This window comes from Bubalus bubalis, chromosome 1, assembly GCF_019923935.1.
Source record: "Bubalus bubalis isolate 160015118507 breed Murrah chromosome 1, NDDB_SH_1, whole genome shotgun sequence".
In the NCBI taxonomy this organism is placed as follows: domain Eukaryota; kingdom Metazoa; phylum Chordata; class Mammalia; order Artiodactyla; family Bovidae; genus Bubalus; species Bubalus bubalis.
The window spans coordinates 116,810,360-116,833,478 of record NC_059157.1 but is presented as its reverse complement, the minus strand read 5'-3'; the positions used below and the strand labels follow the sequence as shown (position 1 = coordinate 116,833,478).

The 23,119-nt window shown below is 45.5% G+C and overlaps 1 protein-coding gene across 34 annotated transcripts in view; it reads left to right on the top strand.

Moving 5' to 3' along the window:
- The window catches only part of PIGZ (phosphatidylinositol glycan anchor biosynthesis class Z), a 58,471-nt gene that overhangs the window by 30,779 nt on the left and 4,573 nt on the right, over positions 1 to 23,119 (top strand). For 5 of the 34 annotated variants that reach the window (XM_044943142.1, XM_044943123.1, XM_044943111.1 and 2 more), the window contains 2 exons: positions 12,414 to 12,518; positions 17,350 to 17,634. The gene's annotated coding sequence lies outside the window, so the exon portion shown is untranslated. Of the gene's footprint in view, positions 1 to 3,485; positions 3,616 to 5,727; positions 6,253 to 7,532; positions 7,642 to 8,620; positions 8,717 to 12,413; positions 12,519 to 17,349; positions 17,635 to 22,129; positions 22,407 to 22,482; positions 22,567 to 23,119 lie in introns of those variants that run through there. The other 29 variants (XM_044943098.1, XM_025285864.2, XM_044943179.1 and 26 more) reach the window with 29 other exon arrangements.

Below are 23,119 nucleotides of genomic sequence, written 5' to 3'. Positions count from 1 at the left end.
CCTTTTTCAACAAAGTAATGTCTCTGCTTTTTAATATGCTGTATAGGTTTGTCATAGCTTTCCTTCCAAGGAGCAAGCGTCTTTTAATTTCATGGCTGCGATCACCATCTGCAGTGATTTTGGAGCCCCCCAAAAAAAGTCTGTCACTATTTCCATTGTTTCTCCATCTATTTGCCATGAAATGATGGGCCTGGATGTCATGATCTTCCTTTTCTGAATGTTGAGTTTTAAGTCAGCTTACTTATTCTCCTCTTTCACCTTCATCAAGAGGCTCTTCAGTTCCTCTTCACTTTTTGCCATAAGGTGGTATCATCTGCATATCTGAGGTTATTGATATTTCTTCTGGCAGTCTTGATTCCAGCTTGTGCTTCAGCCAGCCCAGCATTTCACATGATGTACTCTGTGTATAAGTTAAATAAGCAGGGTGACAATATACCACCTTGGCATACTCCTTTCCCAATTTGGAATCAGTCCATTGTTCCAGTCTGGTTCTAATTGTTATTTCTTGATCTGCATACAGGTTTCTCAGGAGGCAGGTAAGGTGGTCTGGTATTCCCATCTCTTTAAGAATTTTCCACAGTTTGTTGTGATCCACAGAGTCAAAGGCTTGATGTAGTCAATAAAGCAGAGGTATATGTTCTTCAGGAATTCTCTTGCTTTTTTGATGATCCAGTGGAAGTTGGCAATTTGATCTCTGGTTCCTCTGCCTTTTCTAAAACCAGCTTGAACATCTGGAAGTTCTCGGTTCATGTACTGTTGAAGCCTCTGTTGGAGAATTTTGAGCATTACTTTGCTAGCATGTGAGATGAGTGCAATTGTCTGGTACATTCTTTGGGAATGTGTGAACATTCTTTGGCATTGCCTTTCTTTGGGATTGGAATGAAAACTGACCTTTTCCAGTCCTGTGGCCACTGCTGAGTTTTCCAAATTTGCTGGCATATTGAGTGCAGCACTTTCACAGCATTATCTTTCAGGATTTGAGATAGCTCAACTGGAATGCCATCACCTCCGCTCGCTTTGTTCATAGTGATGCTTCCTAAGGCCCACTTGACTTCCCATTCCAGGATGTCTGGCTCTAGGTGAGTGATCACACCACTGTGATTATCTTGGTCGTGAAGATCTTTTTTGTATAGTTCTTCTGTGTATTTGTGCCACCTCTTCTTAATATCTTCTGCTTTTGTTAGGTCCATACCATTTCTGTCCTTTATTGTGCCCATCTTTGCATGAAATGTTCCCTTGGTATCTCTAATTTTCTTGACGTGATCTCTAGTCTTTCCCATTCTATTGTTTTCCTCTATTTCTTTGCACTGATCTCTGAGGAAGGCTTTCTTATCTCTCCTTGCTATCCTTTGGAACTCTGCATTCAAATGGATATATCTTTCCTTTTCTCCTTTTCCTTCCGCTTCTCTTCTTTTCTCAGCTATTTGAAGGCCCTCCTCAGACAACTATTTTGTCTTTTTCCATTTCTTTTTCTTAGGGATGGTTTTGATCACCACCTCCTATACAGTGTCATGAACCTCCATCTATAATTCTTCAGACACTCTATCAGATCTAATTCCTTGAACCTATTTGTCACTTCCACTGTATAATCATAAGGGATTTGATTTAGGCCATACTTGAATGGTCTAGTGGTTTTTCCTACTTTCCTCAATTACAATAGCTATACCAATAGACAAATCTCTCTTCTTCCTGACTCTGAGTTGGGGAGTCTCTCCCCATTAAGTTCAATGTTGCCTTTGATATTAAGATAAATATATTTTATCACGTTAAGGAAGAATACACCTACTCCTATTTTATTGAGTGTTTAGCAAGATTACTTTGTTGAATTTTTCAGCCTTTAGAGAGGTAATCATATGATTCTCTTTTGATCTATTAACATAGTAAATTATATTGCTAGATCTCCTGATGTTAAATGGTTCTCATACTTTTGGAAGATAGCCTTTTTAAAGTATTTATTTATTTGGCTGCATCAGGTCTTGGTTGAGGCATGCACAATCCTTGCTGCATCACATGGGATCTTTCATTGTGACTCAGGGACTTTCTTGCTGTGGTGCCTGGGCTTAGTTGCTCTACCGCATGTGGGATTTTAGTTCCACAACCAGGGATTGAACCTGCATCCCTGTCATTGCAAGGCAGATTCTTAACTACTGGACCACCAGGGAAGTCCCCAAGATAACCTTTTTTAAAAAAATTATTTGAATTCTTCACACTTCAAAAAACTTTATTATCTGAACACTTGTCTCTGAAAAAAAAAAAAAAGTCAAATGTGCAAATATGAGGAAGCTACTCATCAAGTGCTCCTGTTCCTTTAATAGATCCAAGTTATCTATGTCTGAAAAAACCAGGCCCCTGCGGCTGGAGAGGCAGGAAAATGGCCCAGAGAAAACGCCTTCCCGCCAGTACAAATATGAAGCTTTGTTTAACTGTAGGTCGGACAAGGCCAGGGTGGGGGGGGTCTTTGCCTGAGGACCATCCTTGGGCCCAGGGAGCTTTGGGGCCCAGAGCCCCATCCAACCTTCAGGTGAGTCACTCTCATCTCTTAGGGTCACCAGTCAGTTCTGTTAATGATCTGAGATCTGTTTCTCAACTTCTTTCACAATGCTGGGGGCCAAGGCCAGCACCCCTCGTGAGGGACTGAGGGAACGGGAGGCAAGGAACAGAGATCAGGGTCACCTGGGCATGGTATGTCCTTTGAGTTTCTTAGGAAATGGCTTTCTAGACTCAGTAAGGAAATTTGAACTCATGGAAAATGGGAGACCTTTGCCTCTACAAATCAAATCCCTGTGATCAGCAGCCTATGGCTTCCCTGGCTCCATCCTTAACTCTGATGTTGTCCCTCCCAGTTTGGATGGGCCCTTTCCCCCTAAGTCTCTGGTGTCAACTCTGGGGGGCCCACTGGATATAATGTAGCAGCCTGGGCTGTCAGGGTCATACAGACCCCAGGCTTCATAAATGCTTCAGCTGGTGAGTCCCTGGACTGTGGCAGAGTTTGCTGAGACAAAGCCAAAGGAAACAGTCCAAGGCAGGCGACACCTCAAAATTTGGGTAGAACCATACAAAACTGTCAACAATCCGCTTTTTTTGACCTTCAAAAAACAGTACTGTTATGTCCAAAATAGTCACAGAACCAAATCTGTGGTGCCACCCAGTGGCCAGAGCAAGAAAATGGTGCTTGTTTCATTAAACATGACGGTGGTGATACAAAATAACATTTCTGGAGCTTTCATTACATCCTGGGGATTAGAGCTCTAAACAAGTAATATTATTTAATGCTGTTGTGTTTCATGGTAACAATTACTGATTTTTATATACTACAGAAGTATATGCCTACTTCTGAGGTAGGCAGGCAGGTATTACTACCCCCATTTTATAGGTGAGAAACATGAGGCTTAGGGGATTTAAGTAAGTAATGTAGGATCACACAGCTGAGGGAGGCAGACCTAGGTCATACTCCTCACATCCACTGGTTTCCCTTCCTGCTTTAGGGAGATGAGGTTTCCACGCTCGAGATCAGAACTCTCATAGGTCCCAGCAGAGTCTGAACCAGGTGAACACACTCGATGTCTGAGCACTTACTGTCATACAGGAGCAGAAGATGTTAGTAGAATCATTAAGGTAGGCCATTAAATCAATAGTTTTTTTTTTTTTTACAAATTTTATTAAAAATTTATTAAAAATTTTAAAAAACTGTATACTTTCTTAAAAAATTGATCAAGTAATTGTTGGATTAGTGAAGTTCACTCTGGAAAATTCTGTCTAAAATTTATTCAGGATTTGTGTAACTTGGATTAAGTGTTTTAATTCAAATCTTCCTTTGGGCTAAAAGTGTCCTTTGAATCAAATGGCAAGGTCCAAATACCATGATGATAATGTTACGGCTGCTTCCTCCCATCCTTGGCCTGGGGGGCCAAGAGGAAAAGCTGCTTTGTTAAGGAGGCTAAGGAAATGGTACAACAGAGGATGAGATGGCTGGATGGCATCACCATCTCGATGGATGTGAGTTTGAGTCAACTCTGGGAGATGGTGATGGACAGGGAGGCGTGCTGCGATTCATGTGGTCGCAAAGAGTCAGACGTGACTGAACTGAACTGAAGGAATGGTAAAGCAGGCAGGACACCCCACCACCACCAAGGCTCCTGAGCTGACTGGGAACAGAGAGTTGGGAGGGCATTGCGATAGCCAGGCCATGGGACATTGGTCAGAGCCTTCCTGGCAGAAGAGGGCCAGGGCTATTTCAGGTGACTTACTTCCAAGACATTAGAGCTTTGTGGCTTTCTAGAGGTGACAGTGTCATTTTACAGCTGGAGGAGCTGGAGCACAGACAAAGGAATCAGCCTGCTCAGGATCACACATCTATCTAGTTGTTGGCAGAGCCAGGTCATTACCCAGGTGCTGACTCCGCAGCCCAGCTCCTTCCAGCCCCTGGATCAGAAGGGAAGCACTGTCGCCATAACTGACCTGTGGTTTGTGATCTGGGAAAACCACAGAGGACGTGAGCCAGGACTTCAGCTGTTCCTGAGCCTGCACCGCCTGAGACCTTTGTCCCATTCCAAGTGGGCCCAGGGCAGAGAGAGGAGGAACTGAAGTCATTTCCAACACTGTCTTCCAGTTTCCTAGAGAGTCTAGTCCTGATTTCAGATGTTGACGGGGAGGAAGAAAATCAAGGAGGGGGCACAGAGGAAGAGCAACGGGACTAGAGGACCAGAAGAGGGCTCTGAGCAGAGATGAGAAGGCCTCAGGATTACTAGGTTACGTCTTCAGGCTAAGAAAAGGCTTACATACCAGGCTGCTGTTTTTCATGTATACGCACCTGAACATTTTTAGCTGTGTGCATGTATTACTTTGATTGACAATGTAGACTAAAGCAGGAAAGACTTCCATTAGACAGGAAACTGAAGAGTGCCAGAGCACTGCCCTGGCAACTAGAGAGATTAAGATCTCAGGGAGCCAGGGGGCCCAGGGGAAGGGCAAACAGCACCTTCCATCTAGGCCAGAGTGGAGAAAATGAGCCCTTGTCTATACTGTATTCAGTACTTAAAATATCTGGTATTTACTATATGCAAATAATATCTCAATAAAGTAGGTAGGGTTTTTTGTTGTTGTTTTTTAATGTGACGGCTGCTGCGAAGCATGAAAGGGAATACAGGTGAAAGGATTCTGCTCAAGACCTTCCAAAAAACCTTTGACTGGGCACAGAGGGTGGGCGTCTATCCTCCAAGCCAGGACAGCCTCTCAAGAGGCTTCATGCAACACTCTCCCGCTAGGGGGCAGTAGTTACCAGCGACCGCGCTCCGTCCACAGCCCCGGGCGTGGGCAGGGACCCAGAGGGACCCCGGAGGTGACAAGGTGCCCAGTGGCGCACTGAGCTCAGTCCTGGAGCCCATAAGTTGGGGTCGCTCACCCCGCGGAGGGACCGAGAGCGGCAGGCCCGGCGGGTCTCACCTTGGGGGAAGGGAGCCTGAGCTCCAGGGCACACAGTGACCTCCTCCGGCCCTGGCTGTCGGGCAGCCCTGGGCCAGTGACCTGTCCCCCACCTGCGGAATGTAGAGGGCGGAAGCGGCACCCGCCCCTGGCCTGTTTTCAGGGTGCAGGACGCCGCGGCAGTGGCTGCCAAGAAGCTGCGTCTGGGTGAAATCCACCCTGCGTCTCCTGCGCCGCTGCCCAACCCGGCTGGCGGAGCTTCGCCGCCGCGCCTGTCTTCCCCGACCTGCTCTGCTGGTGGAGTGGGTCGTCCGAGCAGTAGCAAGCCCCACCCACAGAGAACTCAGAGATAGCCCTTTGGAATGACAAAGAAGCATGGCCTAAAACTGTTCTGCTTAATTGTCCCTGTTGCTAAATAGGCGGATCTCCAGGCGTCGCCAAGGAGGGGGCTGCTAAGGGGATGAGCTGAAAAGCGGGGAGGGGGAGACCAGCCACTGCCCAAGTGCCGTGACCCAAGGGCCACCGGGGACCCTCCCCCAGCCCTGGGGCTACCCCGCCCTGGTTGTGCGGGTCTCCAGCCCCCTCCACCACACCTCCGCCCCTCCTGGCGCACTGCCTGGTTTGCCTAGTTCCGCTTCGCTGAGGACACGCCGCCCTTTAGTCCGGGCGGCTCCCGACCCACCCCCTACCCGTGGGGCTCTCGCGGGCCGGGCCGGAGGCCGCCAGCTGGGCAGGTGCAGCCGGGAGCAGCGCGCGCTCGGTGAGTCGCCCGAGCGGCTCTGGAAGAGTTGATGGGGATCAAGGAAGAAGGAGGGAAGGTCAGGGAGGAAGGTGACTGTTTCCATTTCTATCTTTGCTAGCTGCCCCGAGACCAGCAGAAGCTAGGGGACTCGGGAGGCCGGCTAAGGAGCTACGGCCTCCACGGTTTTAGGGGCAAATTTCTCCAAACTGGAATCCACTGGCTCTGAGCATTGACCTGCCCCAGCCTAGAGACAGGAAGCCCGCCGTGAGGTTTTCTCAGGACGGGGAAGGGAGGCCGGGGATATCCTCCACTATGGAGCTCTAGCTCTGAACCCAGATAGAGGCCTAGACTTAAATCCTTTCCTACTACTCTGCTGCTGGGGGGTTCTGTAACTTTACTGAGCCTCACTTTCCCCATCTATAAAATGGGGATATAATGCTACCTCCCAGGGTCCCTGTGAAGATGAAATCAAAAGGCAGTGTAAAATGCTGCACAGATAGGTCTTCATTTGCCAGAGAAGAATAACTATTTCTGGTCTCATGGGGTGCACTTTGGGCCAGGCCTATCCTTTCCAAGGGTGAGGGGATGACCTCCCTGACCAGGAGTCACATGGGAATACAGAAAAGAGCCCTGCTGCAGGAGACCCTGCGGCACTCTGGTCAGTGACTGTCAGGCCTCTGCGTGGGCCGCACAATAGACAAGGACAGTTTTCCTTAAGGAGGACATCCCTCACCAGACCTTCTTCCCAGACACCTTCCCCTCAGAAAACTGAGAACCCCTGTTGAAATTATGAACACCTGAAAACTCCCTGCTACAGAGCCAAGTTCTCATTTTGCAGGTGGGAACTGCAAGGTCAGGGATGGTTACATGATGTTATGAGTTGGTAGAACTACCTTCCTCTTGTCTACTCTCTCTTATGTATGTTTAATGCTGCGTGCTGCCTTCTCTGTTAAACAAAGGATAAATGTGGGGCCATCTGGGCAGCCAGAGAAGAAGGCACCAGGGTCAGACTGGCATGCTCCCAGGAAAGAGCGCTCTGCAGGGGTTACTGGGGCCCTCTGGGTCCAGGTGAGGATGAAATGCAGCACCAAACAGGAAAATGGACTCAGGAAAGCCACCCTCACTCTCTGAACTTGGGATGGACACTGGAGTTTGGAACAAGACCTTGCCCTAGAGGGACATGGTCCTGGCCAGTTTCGAGCCAGAGAAGACTCTTATTTGTCTGTTGAGCAGGGGCCCCCTTCTCCAACATTTCCTTCCACGCAGTATTTAAAACCTGCTCCTAATACGGGATCCGGATAAGGATCCAGATCCGGAGAGGGCTGAACCTTCAGCTTGCTGCCCTTTCCTGTAAGCAACAATCTGGCAGTTTTGTCAGGAAGAAGTTTAAGTTGGAAGATAACATGCGATGGCTGCCATTCTGGGCCATGCTCCTTCACAGCTGCGTCCCCAGAGCAAGATGCTGCGCATACTGAAAGGTAGGGCACCGAGATCCAGCCCCAGGCCTCTGGACTCAGCGAGAAAGACGAGTCTCTCTGCCCAACCGTCCTGTGCTCTAGCCTCCCTGTGGTGCTTTCTTCCCCAGCTACCTTCCCACTCACCCCTACCCACCCCGCGCCCGGCGCAGTGGTTTCTGCTTCTTTGTACCCCTGCCACTAAAATGGTCTCTCCCTGCTGCCTGCACTCAGACATCCCCCCCCCACCCCCCCACTGTGCACACGCGCGCTGGCTACCCCTGACTATGGATATCAGGACCCGCTCCCTGCTCTGCAGTCGAATCTCCGCGGCCCTGGCCTTTATTCCAAACCCTCTTGTTCCCTGTCCTCGCAGAGACACGGGCGGGCTGTGGGATTTGCAGGATTTGGAACCCCGCTGGGCAGCTCAGGGTGCTTACTAGCATAAACAGGCTTGCATACTGATTGGGTTTGGTGGGTAGTTGCCATGCCCCATGCTGTTGGCTCCGCCCCCTGGTGCTGTTGCCCTCCTCCAGCGTGGTCTCAGCCCCGGGAGCCAGCCGCTGGATGAGCAGCGATTGTCTCCTAAAGAACTCCCACACTTGTTAAGTTCAATGCCCTTTGATGTTGCCCTCCGCTCCAGGGAGATCTATCCTTGACCCTAGCCCCGCAGTGGTCTTATCCAGGTGGACTCAAGGGGCTGAGATGAATCCGAATGGATCCCAGATCTGGGGGACCTCAGACAGGACAGAGAAGCAATGAGACAGCACAGTGCAAGGCCTGCCCCAGGATGTTGCAGAAATGGGCTAGGGAGAGCTTCTCAGGGGGTCCAGACAGTTTGTTTAATCCATCTTCACGACAGCCCTGAGTAGGGTTATACTCATTTTACAGATAAATAATACATTGGAGTTGAGAGACTAAGTGCTCTTTCACCATGACAGAGCAAGAATTTGGAACTAGGTCGGTTCAGTGCCAAAGCTTGTCTTAACCTCCATATTTTAAGGGTATCCTGCAAAGGAAGCAATGTGAGCAAAGAATAGAGGAGGAGACTACAGAAAAACGTCATGTTTCTGGAGCACCGAGCTCTGTACACAAAGAGGTGAGAGTGGAGGCTGGAGAGATTGCTGAGGACCTTGGAGAGCCTTGGAAGTCATAATCAGCAATGTGGACTTGGTCCTGAGGGTGGTGAGGGCCTGACCCCCCCACCCCCCTTCAGAGGTTTTATACAGGAGAGTAACGGATGCTCTCTGGGTGCAGTTAGGAGTGTGGGTTCAGGTGGGAGAGGAAAAGCAGAGAAATTAGTGTGGCCTACTTTAGACAATCTTGCTTCTCAATATTTTATTATGCACACATAGAAAATGATTCGTTTTTAAGATGGAAGATGACCCTTGGGTCTCTGGACTCAATACCTGGATAAACTAGTTCCCTCTCTGCTGCAGGGAACACGGGGGCGGGGCAGGGGGGCTGGCAGTAGGGCAAGTCATTGGGAAATGATATGTTCTTTTTGGCTGCCCTGTGTTTGAGGGAAGTGCAGAAGCCTAACAGGAAGTGGATTAGATTTCTGGAGTCAGACTGGGTCCAACTCCTACTTGCATCAGTCTACTCAGTTGGTTGCTTTGAGTAAAAAAACTTAATCTCTCTAAACCTATTCTTTCATCTGTAAGATAGGGATAAGAATAGAATTTTAGGGTTGTGATGAGAGTAAAATGAGATAACGTACTGTGCCCAGAGCATGAAAGTCGCTCAGTCTGACTCTTTGTGACCCCATGGAATAGTCCATGTAATTCTCCAGGTCAGAATACTGGAGTGGGTAGCCATTCCCTTCTCCAGAGGATCTTCCCAACTCAGAGATCGAACGCAGGTTTTCCACATTGCAGGTGGATTCTTTACCAGCTGAACCACCAGGAAAGCCCAAGAATACTGGAGTGGGTAGCCTATTCCTTCTCCAGTGGATCTTCCAAACCCAGGAATTGAACCAGGGTCTCCTGCATTGCAGATTCTTTACCAGCTGAGCTACCAGGGAAGCCCCTGCCTGGAGCATAAGTATCTTAAAATGGCAACTCTATTATTATTTTTATTTATTATTAGTAAATCTGAATCTCAGGAAAAACAATTTCTGAAGTCATCAAAAGGAAATGGAAATCATGAAAATAAATGATATGCCCCAAAGAGTGTGGATGATGAGGAGGAAGTACTTCGTGGACAGTAGTGGACAGAGGAAGAAGGCGCCTAAGAAGAAATGGTCAGAGGAAAAGAAGGAAAGCCATCGATCAGAGCCTGGTGTCATAGAAGCCACACACATGACGTAGCTACACAGCCAATCCTCTGTCTCACTTCCTCCTTCTAATAGAACCTGATGTTGTTAGGGTAAACCCTCTTCTCTGGATGTCTGTGTGCCTTAAAGGTGGCAGCCAAGTGCCCCAACTTCAAACCAGGAAATGGGTCCTCAATGGAAATCCCATTTCCCTTGCCACTGATTGGTTTAGGAAGGTGTATCTGATACCCTTCTGGCCAATGGAACTTAGTGAAAAGTCAGGTGGGGACATCTAGAAATGATTCCTTTGATTTAAAGAGATGTACATGCAAATCAAAACCATAATAAATACCAGTTCACATCCACTAGGATGACTAGAATTTAAAAAGCCAGATAGCAACAAATGTTGGTCATGATTTGGGAAATTCAGAGTCCGTACTGATGGTGGGAAGCACTTGGAAAAGAACCTGGCTGGCTGTCAAATGACTAAACACAAAGTTACCATGTGACCCAGCAGTTCCACTCTTAGACATATGCCAAGGGAAATGAAACTGTGTTTCCACACAGAACCTTCTAGGCAAGTGCTTATAGCAGCAGCATTCATGATATCTAGAAGTTCAACTCAGATATTCATCAACAGATGAATGGATACACAAATGTGGTATAGCCATAGAATGGAATAGCACTTGGCTATTTGGGGAAGGAAATGGCAACCCACTCCAGTGTTCTTGCCTGGAGAGTCCCAAGGACGGGGGAGCCTGGTGGGCTGCTGTCTATGGGGTTGCACAGAGTCGGACACGACTGAAGCGACTTAGCAGCAGCAGCAGCATAAAAAAGGAAATCAGTAATGATACCTGCTACAACATGGATGAACCTTGGAAACATTCTAAGTGAGAGAAGCCAGCCACCAAAGACCACATACTATATGACTCCATTCATATGAAAGTCCAGAACACGAAACCTATAGAGACAGAAAATAGATTAGACGGGGCTTAGGGCTGGGGTGGTAAGCAGGGGAATGGGATATGAGGTTTCTTCTTGGAGGTAAATATTCTGAAGATGATGATAATGATTACACATATCTGTGAATATACTAAAATCACTGAACTATATACATTAAATGAATTGTATGCATGTTAGTTATATGTCAATAAAACTATTTTAAAAGAAGCAACAACAAAAAAAGACATGCATAAAAAACACAGACTCTTCTCCACATTGTCTTGTTTAGATGGGATGGCTGGAAGGGCACCAGCCGTCTTGCTGCCCGCGTGAGGATGATGTCTAATAATAAGAAAGGCAGAATCACAAAGATCACCAAGAAGCCCAAAGGAACCTTGGCAGCAGCAAACTCTGCTCGTCTTGTTATGTGATGTGATAAATTGTTTACACCGTTTTGAGTCAGGGTTTTTGTTGATATTCTCCAACAATCATGTACTTTTTAATCCCCAAGGAGTTTCATATAGGAAAACAGTTGCTTATGAAAACTTCAGAGGTGCTGGATGGGCAGGCTCAAGCTGACCCTCCAGGAACGTCTCCTAGAAGCTGCAAAACTGACCCATTGTTGGAGCTACTACCTTTGTCCCCCTGTCAGGAGGGTGGGACACAGGAAGCCACTCCTGCAATGATTAAGTTCAAGAACACAGAGCAAACACAACATTGTAAATCAACTATACTCCAATAAATTATTTTTTTTAAAGAAACACAACGTATTACTTGTGACCTCGGAATCAGCAATGTGGTTGTGACCTCATAACCCAAAGATCTTTGCTCCCTGTCAGCACCCTAACGAAGCTGGTGAGTGAAACTGGAGCACTGATTGAGAAAACTTACCCGCCTCCTTGACCTTACCACCAGAAGAAAGCAACGCAGCAGGAGGATGGCCTCCACTCGATTCTACCTTCTGGATGTCTCCCATCTAAGGCCCAACTCCTACTTCCATCTCAGATCTCTCCTCTGAAGTCATTTTTCCTTCTGCCGGATATATATTTGTGTATACGTCTACATGTGTGTATATATGTATGCTGCTGCTGCTGCTGCTAAGCCGCTTCAGTCGTGTCCGACTTTGTGCAACCCCATAGACAGCAGCTCACTAGTCTCCTCTGTCCCAGGGATTCTCCAGGCAAGAACACTGGAGTGGGTTGCCATTTCCTTCTCCAATGCATGAAAGTGAAAAGTGAAAGTGAAGTCGCTCAGTCGTGCCCAACTCTTAAGTGACCCCATGGACTGCAGCCTACCTGGCTCCTCCATCCATGGGATTTTCCAGGCAAGAGTACTGGAGTGGGGTGCCATTGCCTTCTCTGTGTATATATATATCTCCTTTCAAATGTCCTAGGATCTTCTTGTGAAGGTCTTTCAGTTTTGGTTTACCTGAAAATACCTTTGTTTTGTCCTCATTCTTGATTTTTTTTTTTTTCCCTAGACAAAGAAGATAGACTGGTAGTTATTTTCTCTTCTTTTTTCTTTTCTCTATCTGCTTTAGTTCTTGGGGGAAGGAAGGCCGCATACATCTGGACAATTTGACTGTTCTCTTTCCCCACAGAGTGGACCAGATTGCAAGGTGGAGCCTAGGGACCAGAGCTCTTCCAACACAGAGACAGCAGATGAAAGCACAGTGATGGGACACGTGGTCAAGGGGGAAAAGCAGGTGAGTGTGGGATGGAGTTTCACTGGTGTGGCAGAGCTGGTCATTGGCCAAGAAGCTCTGGGTGGTCTCGGGATAAGCACAAGGGGAGGGTGCACTTCTCAGAGCCACAGCCCAGGAGAATACGTCCCTGGCCCCAGGAAGGCACAAGCAGTGCCCACACAGCCCCTGCCTAACCGACCTGTGACTGTTTTCTTTCAGCGTATAAATATTCTCTTTCATGAAGGCCTGCTGCCTACAGCCACTTTTGATACTAAGCGGCCAGAGTTCAGTTTGGGGATTTCTCCGGTGATCCAGTGGCTAAGACTCTGTGGTCCCAATGCAGAGGGCCCAAGTTCAATCCCTGGTCATGGAGCTAGACCTCACATACCATAACTAAAGATCCCGCATGCCGCAACTAAGACCCAGTGCACCTAAATAAATAAATATTATAAAATAAAAATAAAATCTTAATCAAAAACACAAATGCTTCAACCATAAACCATTAGTTGAAGAAGAAATTACAATGGAATTAGAAAATATTTAGAATCAAAAGCGGATGAAAATATTATATAAGAAAACATGTGGGATGCAGTTAATATAGTATTCAGAGAAAATGTATAACCATAAATATTTCTCATAAGAAAATAAGCTCAAAAATGAATGAGCTCAAAAGTCTCAAAATTAATGAGCTAAGTGTCCATATCAAAATAATACCCCAAAAAGTAAAAGGGAGATAAAACTAAATATAAGAAAAAATTAATTTTAAAAAGATGAACAAGCCAGAAGTTGATTTTTCAAAAATATTCATAACATTGACAAAATTCTGGTGAAAATGATTAAGAGATAAAAAACAGATAATCAATATTAGGAATAGCACAACCAGAAAAGGATACTTGTCATGCAATAAATATAAAAAAATATATAAAGAATTCCTATACATGGTAAGAAGAAGACAGCCAATGGTTCAAAAGGAATTCCACAGAAGGAACGCCCTTTCACAAACATTTGAAAAGGTGTTGAGGACTTGCCTCGTGGCCTGGTGATGAGGACTCTGCTTTCCCACTGCAGCGGGCACATGCTCGATCCCTGGTCAGGGAACTAAGATCCTGTGTACCAAAAAAGAAAAGGTTAGTAATCAGGGAAATACATGCTAATACCTACAAGATTCACAAAATCAAACATCAGACAATACAAAATATAAACGAGCATATGAAACAGGGGCTCTCCACTATCTGCTAAGCAGTAGTGACCTTTGGGAAACAGCCTTGTTTGATGAAGCTAAAAGTGTGCATACCCATATATATCTTTTGCCTAAAACATTATGTTTTTCTTAATCTTACTGAAAATATTCTTTCTTTTCTGAATTCTTTCTTCCTTTAACTACAACATCTTCATTTTAATATAAAATTTATCCTTCTTATTTTCTTATGATAATGAAATTTGACCTTTTCTTTTAAAGTGGAGATTTAGCCCCTCATCTAGTTGATCTTAAACATTTTAGTATCATGATTGTATTAAAAAATACTGAGGACCCCCAAAGAGCTTTTTATGTGAGGTGTAGCTATTGCTATTTACCATATTAGAAATTAAAACTGAGAAATATTTTTAAAGATAAAGTATGCATACCCTATGACTCAGAGATTCCAATTCTAGGTATGTACTTCAGAGAACTCTTGAATAAGAATCTTATAGCAGTGTTATTAAGAATAAAAAAGAAAAAGCTTGTAAACCCCTGGCAATAACCTAGCTGGTAAATAACAGTAGAAGGATAAGTAAGCTTTAGTATATTCACCAGTGGAATTCATATAGCAATGAAAGGAACTGCAGCTTCAGAGAACAACCTGGTGAATACCATTATCAAATGTTGAATAAAAAAAGCAAGTTATCAAGGAGTTACATAATGAATTACCCCATTAATCTAAAATTCAAACACAGTTATAAACACTGAATTATTTACAGTGTGATGGTCAGTTTTTTTGTGTCCACTTGGCTAGAGTTCCCAGTTATTCAATCAAATACTAAGTGTTGCTGTGAAGGTATTTGGTAGATGCATAAAAGCCCACAATCAGTTGATTTTAAGTAAGGGGGAAAGTGAAGTGAAAGTGAAAGTGAAGTCGCTCAGTTGTGTCTGACTCTTTGCGACCCCATGGACTGCAGCCTATCAGACTCCTCTGTCCATGGGATTTTCCAGGCAAGAGTGCTGAAGTGGATTGCCATTTCCTTCTCCAGAGGATCTTCCCAACCCAGGAATTGAACCCTGGTCTCCCTCATTGCAGGCAGATGCTTTACCATCTGAGCCACCAGGGAAGCCCAAGTAAGGGGGATTATTCCAATAATAATCTGAATAGACCTGATGCAATCAGTTGAAAGTTCTTCAGAGCAGAACCAAGGTTTTTCTGAGTAAGAAGAAACTCTCCACAGTGGACTGCAGCTTCAACTTCTGCCCAAAAGTTGCAGCCTGCCTTTCCTAATGGCCTGCCCTACAGATTTCAGACTTGCCTAGCCAGCCCCACAAATGCATAAGCCAGTTCATTGCAATAAATCTTAAAACTGGTCTCCTACTGATTCTCTTTCTCTGGTTGACCCTTGACTTTTGGATTTTGGTACTGGAGGTGGTTCTGGAGGAATAGAATTTTTTTTTTTTTAATTTATTTATTTGGCTACATTGGGTCTTAGTTGTGGCAGAGGGGATCTTTTCAGTTCAGTTCAGTCACTCAGTCATGTCCAACTCTTTGTGACCCCCATGGACTGCAGCATGCCAGGCTTCCTTGTCCATCACCAACTCCCAGAGCTTGCTCAAACTCATGTCCAATGAGTCAGTGATGCCATCCAACCATCTCATCCTCTGTCGTCCCCGTTTCCTCCTGCCTTCAATCTTTCCCCAGCATCAGGGTCTTTTCAAATGAGTCAGTTCTTTACATCAGGTTGCCAAAGTATTGGAGCTTCACCTTCAGCATTAGACCTTCCAATGAATATTCAGGGTTGATTTCCTTTAGGATTGACTGGTTTGATCTCCTTGCAGTCCAAGGGACTCACAAGAGTCTTCTCCAACACCACAGTTCAAAGCATCAATTCTTTGGTGCTCAGCCTTCTTTATGGTCCAACTCTCACATTCATACATGACTACTGGAAAAAAAACCATAGCTTTGACTATGCAGAGCTTTGTCGGTAAAGTAATGTCTCTGCTTTTTAATATGTTGTCTAGGTTTGTCGTAGCCTTTCTTTCAAACAGCAAGCATCTTTTAATTTCATGGCTGCAGTCACCATCCACAGTGATGTTGGGGCCCAAGACAATAAAGTCTGTCACTGTTTCCATTGTTTCCCCATCTATTTGCCATGAAGTGATGGGACTGGATACCGGGATGTGAACTCTGAATTGCAGCATGTGGGATTTAGTTTCCAACAGGAAATTACCCTAGAGGAACAGAATCTTAAGGATGAATTCTCTGAACATATCCTGGATTTTCTGGAACTGGATCTGTAGTCTGATTAGAGTTCAAGGCACTAAGGTAAAGAGGGTACTGGTAGTCCATGGAGGGATGATATTAGAAACATGAAAAATATTGCTGTTGGATACTCCAGGCAAGGTTTTGAGTGATGTTCAAACATTTTAGTTAAACTAAATAGTAATAATGAGAGTGCCTGGTAGTTCCTAACTGCTGGACAAAATGGGAAAAGAAAAGGATGAGCTCATGACTTCAAATGCCCAGCTCAAGATCCTCATAAAATGACCCCCAAACTTGCTGAAAAACAAATCCAGTATCTCACCCAGTGAGTGGCTGAGTTACAAGGCAAATTAAATTCCCGGTCTCAATGGTATCTACTGTTAAAAGGAGGGCATTGACTGGGAAGAGATGGGATACTGTTGGAATGAGAACAAATTGGAAGACCCTGACAGAGATGGGGATGTGGAGTCCCTGAATTCTGATGAGACTATTTGACCAGCACGAATGCATCTGAGGGGACTAACTCTGCATTGAAAACTGTAATGGCCTCCCTGAAGCAGCTGCTTTACAAGACAGTGCTGTTCCTCCTCAGGACCCTCCCCCACCACTCCCTTCACTTCTAGATCTATCATTAGACTCAGGCAAGTCCCAGCACGACCCTAAAGGTCGTGTACCAAGTGTAACCCACAGGGAGGTGTACTCTACACCAAAGGCTGCACAATTTTCCCAGTTGAGCAGACAGCCAGCCAGTGAATATATAATTTAATGTCAGAGTGGAATCACTGTGCAAGACCTGCTCCCCAGCCCCAGGAGGGGCAGAGGACACACTTTTCACCAGCAAAGGAATGACGTCCCTCCCACCCCTGCAGCCTCACCCCACCAAGCCAGGCAGAGGCAAGAAGGGCCATGACTCACCTTTACCAGTACTTTTCCAAGTCCCTCTGATCAGACCGGTGTGTCATGTGCTCCACCCTGAACCAATCAATGTGGGCAGTGGGATGGCAAATGTTATTTGACTTAAACCTTTCAGGATCTATACCTGGGTTTGGGGATGGAATTAAATCCCAAGCCACATAGCTGAAAATAGGTGATAGAGGGTGAGGAGTGCAAGTTCTGAATGTGAATTCTAAGTGCTATTATCCGGAAGGGGGAATAGATGGTGAGCATTAAACAGGATCAATTTCCTGTCGCTGCAGAAGGAAAACAGAACAGACTCAGGACCCAGGCTTGTTCTGTAACTACTCACAGCAGAGCAGGGCAGGCTGGTTTCTGTGCTCCCAGTCAGCGTAATGGATTTGGTATTTTAATCTAATCATGCGGTAAAAGTTCTTTACTTAGAGAAAAGCTCCAAACCCATGCAAAATGTATCTTGACAATTGGACTAAAGCAAATCCTGTTTATTTTAGTAGTCAGTAGAAGTGCTGGAGGAGACCGAGGACAGCATGTGACCCATGAGCTGGACTCTGGCCACTGGAGGCCCCTAACCCCCTCCCCATCCTTGGAATGTGTGTTCTGCTTGCCTTCCTCACGCCAGAAACTGCCCAAGAACAGAACTCTGATAGTCCTGTGGTGCTGAGACCGTCTGGACAGTGTACATAACGGAGCCCAGTTCAGTCCTCTATGTAAACTTTAGGATTCTGGCAGGCGGTGTGTGGAGGTCTGTTATCCTGCAGCCACCCAAGACAAGCCTGGTAAGTAGGTTCCCTTGCTTCTTAAACCTGCCACCTATCAATCTGCAGTGGTCTACCTCTTTCTTCGGGGCTTCCCTGGTGGCTCAGCTGGTAAAGAATCCTCCTGCAATGTGAGAGACCAGTGTTTGATCCCCGGGTTGGGAAGATCCCGTGGAGAAGGGAATTCACCTCCAGTATTCTGGCCTGGAGAATTCCATGGACCGTATAGTCCATGGGGTTGCAAAGAGTCGGAAATGACTGAGCAACTTTCACTTCACTTCACTTCACCTCTTTCTTCAGGCTTTCCAGGCCCCTTCACCTTCAGAAGCTCCTAAGTAGACTGTGAACTAACACCTAGGTGTCTGGAGCAGCTTTGTTATTTGTGCCTCAACTGAAAATAGTACTAGCAGTCTCCCATCGGTCGCTTACACACGTGGAGTCTGCATGCTAAGTGCCCACCGTGCATGCGTGCGTGCATGTATGCTCAGCTATGTCGGACTCTTTGCGGCCCTGCAGACTGTAGCCCGCCAGGCTCCTCTGTCCATAGAATTTTCCAGGCAAGAATACTGGAGTGGGTTGCCATTTCCAACTCCAAGGAAATCTTCCCAACCCAGGGATTGAACTGGCATCTCTTGCATATCCTGCATTGGCAGGTGGATTCTGTACCACTGACCACCATGCATCAGCTCTCAAATCTCCCTCAACTCTATGAGCTTAATATTATCATCTGACTTTGTCAATGAGGAGTCTGAGGTTAGGGATATAGGCAGCTTGTCCAAGGCAACAAGCTACCTAAGAGCAGGTGGGATCTTAGCCAGGCCTGCAGGCCTGCAAAGTTTGTCCTTTGTGATGGACATTGTGCTTCTTTCCTACCCCTGTCTCCACCGCAAGTCCCTGCACTGTCCTGCAGTATCATACTGGCTGTTAATGAAAAAAAAAAAAATACTGATTAAACCTTTACATCCCAGTACTAAGTTTGACCTCATCTTCTATCTGAAAGATATCTGACTTCCCTGGTGGCTCAGATGGTAAAGCATCTGCCTGAAATGTGGGAGACCCGTGTTCAATCCCTGGGTCGGGAAGATCCACTGGAGAAGGCAATGGCACCCCAGTCCAGTACTCTTGCCTGGAAAATCCCATGGACAGAGGAGCCTGGTAGGCTACAGTCCATGGGGTTGCAAAGAGTTGGACATGACTGAGCGACTAAACTTTCTTTTCTCTCTGAAAACTCTAAAAGTCAGGATATTCACTGGCTCTGGAAAAACAGTCTGTACAATTTAGTTGTAAAGTTTGAGCTGAGGCCCCAAAACTTATCTTTTAAGCTCTGTGAGGTTTTAGTATCAGGAGGCTCCTGGTCAGCATCTGCCAGATTCCTGTTCTGTTGCTTCACTTTGTCTTGTCTCCTCTGTTGTGACTTGATATCACACTTGTGAACAATAGCTGTTTAAGTTCAAGCTCTAAAATATCGAAGCCAGGGAGCAGTTACCATGTTTTTCTGGAGGCGTAACAAACAGACCTGTTTTTCTGCTCACCCGTGATGATACACTCTGCTTCTGGCAGAGGCGTGGGTTGGCGGTGGCCTGCTGCAGGGTTGGGTCACTGAGAGCTGCAGGGCATGCATGGGACCTTTGGAAGGAGGTCACCATCATCTTCATTACCCCCACCATGTATGGTTTCAGGTGAACAGAGCGCCGCCCATCAACAGGAAATTGGGTTAAAGATTTACTGAGCATGGCCCCGCCCATCAGAACAAAACCCATCAGGAAGCTTCCATAAGCCTCTTATCCTTATCTTTCAGGAGGCAGACAGAATGAAAACCACAATCACAGAAAACTAATCAAACTGATCACATGGACCACAGCCTTGTCTAGCTCAATGAAACTATGAGCCATGCCGTGTAGGGCCACTCAAGTCAGACCAGTCATGGTGGAGAGTTCTGCCCAAATGTGGTCCACTGGAAAAGGGAATGGCAAACCACTTCAGTATTCTTACCTTGAGAACCCCATGAACAGTATGAAAAGGCAAAAAGATAGGACACTGAAAGATGAACTCCCCAGGTTGGTAGGTACCCAATATGGTACTGGAGAAGATAATTTTTCCAAACTGGAGAAATAATTCCAGAAAGAATGAAGAGACTAAGCCAAAGAGAAAACAATGCCCAGTTATGGACATGACTGGTGATGGAAGTAAAGTCTGATGCTGTAAAGAACAATATTGCACAGGAACCTGGAATGTTAGGTCCATGAATCAAGGTAAATTAGACGTGGTCAAACAGGAGATGGCAAGAGTGAACATTGACACTTTAGGAATCAGTGAACTAAAATGGACTAGAATGGGCGAATTTAATCCAGATGACCATTATATCTACTACTGTGGGCAGGAATCCCTTAGAAGAAATGGAGTAGCCCTCACAGTCAACAAAAGAGTCCAAAATGTAGTACTTGGATGCAATCTCAAAAATGACAGAATGATCTCTGTTTGTTTCCAAGGCAGACCATTCAATATCACGGTAATCCAAGTCTATGCCCCAACTGGTAATGCTGAAGAAGGTGAAGTTGAATGGTTCTATGAAGACCTACAAGACCTTCTAGAACTAACACCCAAAAAAGATGTCCTTTTCATTAAAAGGGACTGGAATGCAAAAGTAGGAAGTCAAGAGATACCTGGAGTAACAGGCAAATTTGGCCTTGGGGAACAAAATGAAGCAGGGCAAAGGCTGATAGAGTTTTGCCAAGAGAATGCACTGATCATAGCAAACACCCTCTCTCAACAACACAAAAGAAGACTCTACACATGGACATCACCAGATAGCCAACAATGAAATCAGATTGATTATATTCTTTGCAGCCAAAGATGGAGAAGCTCTATACAGTCAGCAAAAACAAGACCAGGAGTTGACTGTGGCTCAGATCATGAACTCCTTATTGCCAAATTCAGACTTAAATTGAAGAAAGTAGGGAAAACCACTAGACCATTCAGGTATGACCTAAATCAAATCCCTTACAATTATACAGTAGAAGTGACAAATAGAGTCAAGGAATTAGATCTGACAGACAGAGTGCCTGAAGAACTACGGACAGAGGTTCATGACATTGTACAGGAGACAGTGATCAAAACCATCCCCAAGAAAAAGAAATGCAAAAGGGCAAAATGGTTGTCTTAGGAGGCCTTACAAATAGCTGAGAAAAGAAAAGAAGCTAAAGGCAAAGGAGAAAAAAGATACACCAATTTGAATGCAGAGTTCCAAAGAATAGCAAGGAAAGATAAGAAAGCCTTCCTCAGAGATCAATGCAAAGAAATAGTTAAAAACAATAGAATGGGAAAAACTAGAGGTCTCTTCAAGAAAATTAGAGATACCAAGGGAACATTTCATGCATAGATGGGCACAATAAAGGGCAGAAATGGTATGGACCTAACAGAAGCAGAAGATATTAAGAAGAGGTGGCAAGAATACACAGAAGAATGATACAAAAAAGATCTTCCTGACCCAGATAACCACCACGATGGTGTGATCACTCAACTAGAGTCAGACATCCTGGAATGCAAAGTAAAGTGGGCCTTAGGAAGCATCACTACAACAAAGCTAGTGGAGGTGATGGAATTCCAGTTGAGCTATTTCAAATCCTGAAAGATGATGCTGTGAAAGTGCTGCACTCAATATGCCAGCAAATTTGGAATACTCAGCAGTGGCCACAGAACTGGAAAAGGTCAGTTTTCATTCCAATCCCAAAGAAAGGCAATACCAAAGAATGTTCAAACTACTGCACAATTGCACTCATCTCACATGCTAGCAAAGTAATGCTCAAAATTCTCTAAGCCAGGCTTCAATAGTACATGAACCAAGAACTTCCAGACCAGGTATGGTTTTTCCAGTAGTCATGTATGGATGTGAGAGGTGAACCATAAAGAAAGCTGAGTGCCGAAGAATTGATGTTTTTTGAACTGTGGTGTTGGAGAAGACTCTTGAGAGTCTTTGCACTGCAAGGAGATCAAACCAGTCAATCCTAAAGGAAATCAGTCCTGAATATTCATTGAAAGGACTGATGCTGAAGCTGAAACTCCAATACTTAGGCCACCTGATGCGAAGAACAGACTCCTTGGAAAAGACCCTGATGCTGGGAAAGATTGAAGGCAGGAGGAGAAGGGGATGACAGAAGATGAGATGGTTGGATGGCATCACCGATTCATTGGAAGTAAGTTTGAGCAAGCTCTAGGAGTTGGTGATGGACAAGGAAGCCTGGCATGCTGCATTCCATGGGGGCCTCAGAGAGCGACTGAACTGACTGAACAAACACATTGTCAGACTTGTTTTTCTGTTCACCTGTGATGATACACTGGTGTTGATGAAAAGGTCCATCGTGCAGTTAACTCAGATTCCCACTGATCTTTGAGTCATGGGAGTGAGAATCCCCATCAGGAAGAGTCCATTTGGGTTGGTTTAACAAGATACCACAGACTTATAAACAGCATAACCTACACTTACGGCTTATTAACAACATAACCTTATTTCTCACAGTTCTGGAGGCTGAAAGTCTGAGACTACGGTTCTGGCATAATGAGGGCCTTCTTCCCGGTTCACAGTCAGCAACTTCCACTATATCCTCACTATGTGGTGGAAGGAGTGAGGGAGCTCTTTTATAAATGCCTGGTGTCTCATAGGACCACTAATCTTCTTCATGAGGGCCCCATCCTAATGACCTAAGCAGCTTCTGAAGGCCCCACTTCCTGACATCATTACATCAGAATTTCAACATATAAATTTGGGAAGCGCTGTTTCCATCACCTTCCAAAAGGTGGGTTCCAAGGTGTATGAATTTTGGAGGGAGTAAACTGGAGACAATGAAGTCAAATGTAGTTCATTTTTTGCAGAGAAATGGGTAGAATCCATTGAAGTTCCTAAGTTTTCAGAACTCTAAGAGCCAGGCTGCCATGCTTGCTTGTAAATAGGAGCTGGTGAGTAGAATGGGGATGGAGACCCAGATTTGGAAGGTATTTTAATCCTACTTGCAAATATTGTATTTAGACACTTAACAAATATGGTTAGCAAGTAACCAGGTTACTCAGCAGAGGCCTCAGTTTCCCCATATGTAAAATGGAGATAATAAGACTCACTATCTCACTATTGGAGAAGGCAATGGCAACCCACTCCAGTACTCTTGCCTGGAAAATGCCATGGACGGAGGAGCCTGGTGGGCTGCAGTCCATGGGGTCAGGAAGAGTTGGACACGGCTGAGCGACTTCTTTCACTTTTCACTTTAATGCACTGGAGAAGGAAATGGCAACCCACTCCAGTGTTCTTGCCTGGAGAATCCCCGGGACGGGGGAGCCTAGTGGGCTGCCGTCTGTGGGGTCGCGCAGAGTCGGACACGACTGAAGCGACTTAGCAGCAGCAGCAGCATCTCAGACTGTGGAAAGGATTAAATGAGATATGCATGTAAAGTTCCTGGATTTAGCAGGCACTTAGTAAACAGCAGCTATTATTATTAAGATTTTTATTGTGTGTAGA